The sequence below is a fragment of the Microcebus murinus genome, chromosome 3 (genome assembly GCF_040939455.1).
Source record: "Microcebus murinus isolate Inina chromosome 3, M.murinus_Inina_mat1.0, whole genome shotgun sequence".
NCBI classification, from domain to species: Eukaryota; Metazoa; Chordata; class Mammalia; order Primates; family Cheirogaleidae; genus Microcebus; species Microcebus murinus.
Window position 1 is genome coordinate 93744352 of NC_134106.1, and position 7858 is coordinate 93752209.

Here is a 7858-nt window from a genome sequence, read left to right on the forward strand (position 1 = left end):
TAGACGCTGTGAAATTAAGGACCAGTGGCTTTGGGGCAAATTAAAAATGCAGAAGGCAAAGCGTGCTGTTTCCCAGGAGAGGCCCACCATGTTCCCCAAAGTACAGTAACATCGATAATCAATAATCGGGTATTATCCCATTAAATATCCACAGCTACTCCATAAGGTAGACATTAACGATCCCACTTTACTGATGGGGAAACTGCATCAGTTGGGGACCAGCCAGAAAGCAGAAGCTACTCTAACTGGGGGAATTTAACAAGTTGGAGACGGAAGAATCCAGAATCCAAACAGGGGATGAGGAGGTGATGCACAGACCCGCAACAGTGGGAAGCCACTGCTACCCAGTGCGCAGGCGCGAGGGGAGTTGGTCCCACAGAGGGAGGGGTGGCCGGTGGGAGCTGGGGCTACGGAGGAGACGCAGCCACCGCCAACGATGGCACTGCACCCTGAGGGGCCACGGAGGCGGGAGAGGTGCAGGTGACGCTGTGCTCCTCCCCTTTCCCACCAGGGCCGGCAGTGCCTGGACATATACAGGAAGCCAGTAGGCAGGGGAGCCTGGGAGATGCAGTTCCTGAAATGCAGACCAGGACCTAGAAGGGGAAGGAATGTATCTGAGAAAAGAGGCCAATGACCTGCCCATCGCTCATGGTCCCACAACCGTTACGTGGCAGGGCCAGGTACTGAAACACAGGGCGCCTGAATCCGCCAACCTGCAGCATGGAAGAAGCAACCAAGGAGGTTAAAGGTGGACAAAGCGGCAGAAGGCAGAAATAAGACAGTGTAAGAGCTGTGGCTGCAAGAGGGGCTGTCACAGCTGTGCCTCCCTAACCAGAGTTTCCTAGAAACCACCAGGGGTGGGGAGGTGTGGCCCCCAGGCTCTGTTGCTTACTTGCACCACTTGGCAAGAACGTGCAGGAGAGGTAATTTCTCTAAGGCTGAATGAAAAATAATGCTTCCAGGGCTAAGAGAATCTAATCTTCATCCCTCCTCTCCTCTAAGTTTCTAACCTATCGGGAACAGGCAAAAAGGCAGAGGGTGATAAATCAGTTCTCTGAGGCAAGAAGAAGGAAGGAGTGTGAGACCCACACAGCCCAAATTCCATGCAGTGGACCTGCTCCTGGTCCATATGGTCCAGTCAGTTTATTCCCTCTCCCATGCCCCCGATCTCTCCAACCACCTGGAGGCTGAAGATGTGAATCCCTTAAGGGTATATGAGGAAGAGGAGCCAAGAAGAATGCATGTAAAGCCTCATGCAGAAGCAGACGGTCCAGGAATGCTATGTTAACATTAGCACCCTCAGGGACCAAGTGCCAATGTGCACTCTCAACCCACACTTACTATGTCCCACCTCGTCCATAAAGGTTAAGAGCAGAGCCAAGGGATCTCACAGACTTCAATGCAAATTCTGACTTCTTTCTACACTAGCTATGGGGAAATTGCTTAATCTCTCATGACCCTTAGTTTCCTTACCAGTAGAATGGAACTAATATCCACCTCATTCAGGGTCTTAGTCCAGGTTCCCTACAAAACAGTCAGAAACAAAAGTTTATGTGCTACCTAGAAGTCATCAAAGATAAAAACTTTGTGCTTAAAGGACACCATCAATAGAGTGAAAAGACAATCCACACAATGGGAGAAAAATGTTACAAATCCCGTTATCTGATAAGGGACTTGTACCTAAAGCGTATAAAGAATATGAGAATTCAATATGGAAAAGACAACACCATTACAAATTGGGCAAAGGATCTGAACAGACATTTCATTCACCAAAGGGGACATGCAAACAGCCAATAAGCAAATGAAAAGGTGTTACCATAGGCAGCTCTGAGGGAAATGCAAATCAAATCAAATCCACAGTGAGATACCACTTCACACCCACTAGGATGACTATAATCAGAAAGACAGACAATAACACACGTAGGTCTGGGATGTGGAAAAACTGAAACCATCATAAAATACTGGTGGAAATGTAAAATGGTACAGCTGTTTTGGAAACAGTCTGACAATTGCTAAAACGGTTGAACATAGAGTTACCATTTGACATTCAGCAATTCTACCCAGAGGCGTACAACCAAGAGGAATGAAAACATATGTCCACACAAAAGTTTACACATGAATGTTCACAGCAGCATAATTCATAATGCCAAAAGTGGAAACAACTCAAGTGTCTATGAAAGGATAAATAAAAAGTAATATATCCATACAATGAAATATTGTTTGGCAATAAAAACATGAAGTCTTGACATGTGCTACAACATAGATGAGTCTTATTCTCCCATCATATTTTGATACAAAATTAGAGATGCATCACAAGAATAACAACGAATACTTTCTGAGCACTTCTGTCTGCATGCATTCATTTGTTTAATCCTTAGAGATCTTTGCCATTGTTGTGCCCATTTCTTATGTGACTGAGGCATGGAGAGATTAGGGAATATGCTCAAAATTCTACAATGAGTGGAAGAACCACCTTCAAATGCAGGCAGTCTGATTCAGGGTCCCTGTGTTACTCTTTAAAGCTTCTGGGTGTAGGTTGGATTCAAGCCAAAGGTTTCAAAGAAAAAATCCCAACTGTGTACTGGAACAGACCACAGTGGGCTCTTGCCAGCACTCCACAGCCCCATGACCTGCCTCCCGACCATTCCTAGAAGCTGTATACACTCTTGGCTTCTAGGAGTGTGTAGGCTGACCTCCAAGCTGGTGAGAGCCCATTAGGAGAATGGGCAGAAGCCACAGCCTGGAATGTGTCAGGAAATGAGCAGCTAGGGCCAGGCACTCTTCAGGCAAGCTTAGGTTGAGGGAACCTGAAATTCAACAAGCCAGGCTTCAAAGTTCATGTAGCAGATCAACTCCCCAAGAAATGGTTTCAGCAATAAATTATATCTGTGAAAACAAAGCAGATCCAAAATCCTGGTACAGTTTTCCTCATTCTATTCAAGGATGAAGTTTAGAAGATTCCAACAAAGTACCTAAACTGAGTTAAAGTTTTCTGTACACCAACTTCTCTCCTTCTGTGTTCTTATAAGCCCACTCAAATCTTTTTTTTTTTTTTTTTTTAATTGAGATGGGGTCTCGCTCTTGCTCAGGCTGGTCTCAAACTCCTGAGCTCATGCGATCTTCCCACCTTGGTCTCCCAGAGCGCTTGGATTACAGGCGTGAGCCACCGCGCCCGGCCTCCAATCTTCTTTTACCCCCACTACTCTACCAAAACTGCTTGTCAGGATCTCCTCCCCATGGCTAAGTTCAATGGTCAGCTTTTAGCCTTCTTCCCATTTGACTTCTCAACAGCATTCAACATTGCTGTTCATTCCCTCCTTCTCGATACACTTTCACTTTGCTCCTAGGACACCACATTCTTAGTTTTTCTCCTACTTTATTGGTTGTTCCTTCTCAGTACCCTTTGTTGATTTTTTTTTCTCTTCCTCCTAATCTCTTAGCGAGCTCAGTCCTTGATCTTCTTCTCTTCTCTGCACATGTTTAGTATATTGCTAGTTAACCAGTTCATTGGCTCTCTGCTCCAAAGCCACCCTTCATTGCCTATTCCACAACAATGGAGATGGGCCTGTATGCATTTTTCCTGCACACCTGACACAATGTTCAGTTTTGCCAACCGAGGGTGCTGGAGGGATGCAGCAGGAGAAAGGGGCTCCCCTCTGCCAGGTTCTGGTGTGCTTTCATATTGCTCCTGCCAAGTGGCTGCCATGTGTACGTGAGGAACATCCGACAGCATCCCCATGGATGGCTTCCCATTGAGTTTCAGCAGCAGTCTGTGCACAGGATTCCCAGTGAGTCTCACAGGTGCCCTAGTGGGGATGCTTCCCACCCTCAGTACACCTGTACCCTGGCAGTGCGCTTCCTGCTTCCCCCATGTCTGTAGACAGTCCTGGCCCAGCCAACCTGCCAAACTCTGCCATCCAGGGAGCCACAACCAAACTTCCTCCAATGAGGTCCAGATCCCAGGCTTGTCCTTCCTTGAGTGCTCTCCCTCAGCCCACAAGTATGCTTCAGAGTTCTCATTAGCCTTTTATAGCTCATCCTTGCTACTCAATAATTCTTTTTTTTTTTTTTGAGACAGGGTTGCCCTGTCTCATTGCCCAGGCTAGAGTGAGTGCCATGGCATCAGCCTAGCTTACAGCAACCTCAAACTCCTGAGCTCAAGCAATCCTTCTGCCTCAGCCTCCCGAGTAGCTGAGACTACAGGCATGCGCCACCATGCCCGGCTAATTTTTTCTATATATATTAGTTGGCCAATTAATTTCTTTTCTATTTATAGTAGAGACGGGGTCTTGCTCTGGCTCAGACTGGTTTCAAACTCCTGACCTCAAGCAATCTGCCCGCCTCGGCATCCCAGAGTGCTAGGATTACAGGCATGAGCCACTGCACCCGGCCCTCAATATTTCTTTATATCACACTTGCCCCGTTCACATTACCATGTGGCTTTTGTCTCCTGGACACATTCCTCTATCATGTTATCTAGTCTCATAGCTTGACATGCTCAGGGCCCCCAAGTGTATATCTACACCCCAGATCTCTCTGTTGAACTCTAGACTCAATACAACTGCCTATTTGACATCTCCACTGGGATATTAATAAAGCAAACCTATATGTCAAAAACTACATTCCAGATACTCCTAACAAAACTAGCTGTATCCATAGCCCTTTTTTTTCCTTTTTTTTTTTTTTTTTTTTTTTTTGAGACAGTTTTGCTCTGTCACCTTGGGTAGAGTGCAGTAGCATCATCATAGCTCACTGCAACCTCCAACTCCTGGGCTCAAGTGATCCTCCTGCCTCAACCCCCACAAACCACCACACCTGCTAATTTTTCTATTTTTAGTAGAGATAGGGTCTCACTCTTGCTCAGACTGGTCTCGAACTGCTGAGCTTAAGTGATCCTCCCACCTTGGCCTCCCAGAGTGCCAAAATTACAGGTGTGACCCACAGCCTTTTCTAACACATTTGCTAACTCAGTCCTTCCTTTTGCTCATTTCAAAACTTTAGAGTCATCACTGACTCCTTTCTCACTCATCCTTGCATTAAACCCACCCAGAAATTTTCCTGACTCTACCTTTAAAACATACGCCATTATCTAACTTTCCTCTCACCACGTCCACCATTTCCACCCTAAGCACTGTCATTTCTTGCCTGAATTATTGCAACAGCCTCAGTACTAACTTCAACACAACAACCAGAGCAATCTTTTAAAATACATCAAACTACTTTTTTGTTCCAAATCCTCGCAATGGCTCCCAAAATTCAAAACCAAGTCCTTAAAATGGCCAACACCACCTTACATTTGCCATCCCCAAACTGTGTGCCAAGGCACTCTAGGGCAACACAATGAATTCACAGGACACTATGGGGCATATTCCATTTTCTAGGTTAGCACAGCAATATGAGTCAGATCACTACTATCAAATTGTTAGGACCTAACTTATAAAACCAATCCGTTGGGTTATTTTCTTTGACAGGAGCATTATAAAAGTCACTGACACGCTAAGGGAACCATGGGCCTGGAAAGTTTGGGAACACCTATGCCCTACACAATTGTCTCTCTGATCTCATCTCCTAAAATTGCTCCTTTTTTCTCCACTACAGCCACAATGGCCTCCTTGTGCTCCTCAGCCGTGCCTACATTCTCCTGCCTTGGAGCCTTTGCAAGCCTGGTTCCTTTGTTTAAAACACATCAGATATTCAAGCAGCTAATATTAGGCTGCACTTTCTTTAAGATTTTCTCAAATAGCACCTGCTCACATGAGGTCTTCTCTCACTGTATTATTATAGTTTGGGCTGCCATAACAAAATGCCACACAGTTGGGTGGTTTAACAACACAAATTCATTTTCTTAACAGTCCTGGAGGCTGAAGTCCAAGATTGAGGTTACAGCTGATTCAGTTTCTAGTGAGGGCTCTCTTCCTGGCTTGCAGACAGCAGCCTTCTAACTATGTCCTCACATGGTGTTTCCTTAACATGTACACATGGAAAGAAAGAGGGAGAGCTCTTTGATGTCTCTTCTCATGAACACGCTTATCCTGTCAGATCCAGGCCCCACCCTATGACCTCATTGAATCTTAAAATTATTTAATACTTCCTTGGAGGCCCCATCTCTAAGTACAGCCACATTGGGGGTTAGGGCATGAACATATGAATTTTGGGTATACACACATTCAGTTCATAACACTACCCTATCTGAAACTGCAACCCCACCCTCCCCAGCACTCCTTGACCCCCTTACCTTGTTCCTTTTCTCTCAGAATTCACCTTTTTCACATATTCTAAAATGTATTCATAATATATTACCCTATTGTTTACTGTCTGCCACCCTGTCCCCCCATGAGAATGAAACTCATTTATTAAAGGCAGGGGTCTTTGTCTACTTAGTTTATGAGAAGTCCCAGGCACCTAGTTTAGTGCCTGGTACACAGTTGTACTCAAAAATTACTTATTCGGGCATGGTGGTGCATGCCTGTAGTCCCAGCTACTTGGGAGGCTGAGGCAGAAGGATCGCTTTTAGCCCAGGAGTTTGAGGTTGCTGTGAGCTAGGCTGACGCCACGGCACTCTAGCCCGGGCAACAGAGTGAGACTCTGTCTCCAAAAAAAAAATTACTTGTTGAATGATTGGCTAAAGAGAAAAAAAAAAATCCCTCTTCCTAGCCCCCCTTTCTCTTTCTATTCTCTTTGCACATCACCAGGCTATGCAGGCCTGAGGAAAGGAAAAGAAACATACCTCGACAGTCAAGTATCAGATGTGGTTTCTAAATAGAATGAAGACTACCAGCTCTGCTGAAACTACCTACCTCAGCAAATCATTTAGCATATGGGACAGTTTCTTCTCTGAAAAAATGGAAACCATCAATCCTAGGTATTCACAGGAGGCCCAGATGGAGGGACACGTGAGGTGCAGTGCTGGGTGACTTGTGCAAGGTGCTCTCAACAGCTGGACTTGTGCTCCAGTCCCAGCTGTGCAGTTCCCTAGCTGGGTGACTTGGAGAAATCAATCCTACCTTTCTGAGCTCCCATCTTCTTTCCTGTAACACTCGCATAAAATCACCTTGAAGTATAGTGACAGGAATCAAGAGACTCCTTAAAAAGATAAATCTAGAAATTACCATATGATGGAGCAATGCCATTCCTACATGTATTTCCAAAAAGGACTGGAAACAGGTATGCAAATGCTTGTACACGAATGTTCACAGCAGCACTATTCACCACAGCCCAAAGGCAGAAATAGCCCAAATGTGGATCAATAGATCAACAGATCAATAAAATTGCAGTCTACACGTATAATGGAATAGTATCCAGCCACAAAAAGGAATATAGTACTGATACCTACTACAATGCGGAAAAGTATCGAAATCATTATGCAAAATGAAAGAAGCCGGATACATATTGTAGGATTTCATTTATATATAATATCTAATTCATAGAACCAAAATACAGATGGGTGGCTGCCAGGGGCTAAGGAAGGGGGAATGGGGAGAAACTGCTAGAAGGACGGAAGGACACTGGATTTTCTTTTGCGGTGATGAAAATGTTTTGGAACTAGACAGAGGTGGTAGTTGTACACCGCCGTAAATGTGCTAAATGGCACTCAACTGCTCGCCTCGTAATGGCTAATTTTATGTTATGTGAATTTCAGCTCACTAAAAAAATAAAAAAACAAGAAGAAATAAAATACAAGGCGTTTATAGACAGCAGCCATCCGGTAACTGAGATTCTAAGCATGGTTCTACCAATTACTTGCAATGACAAGGTCAGTGTCTGTCTGGGCCTCAGTTTCCTCATCTGTAAAGTGACCAGGTTAGATGAGATCACTAGTTCTCAGCCAGGACAGCCTGTATCGGTCCCGTGGAAAGCT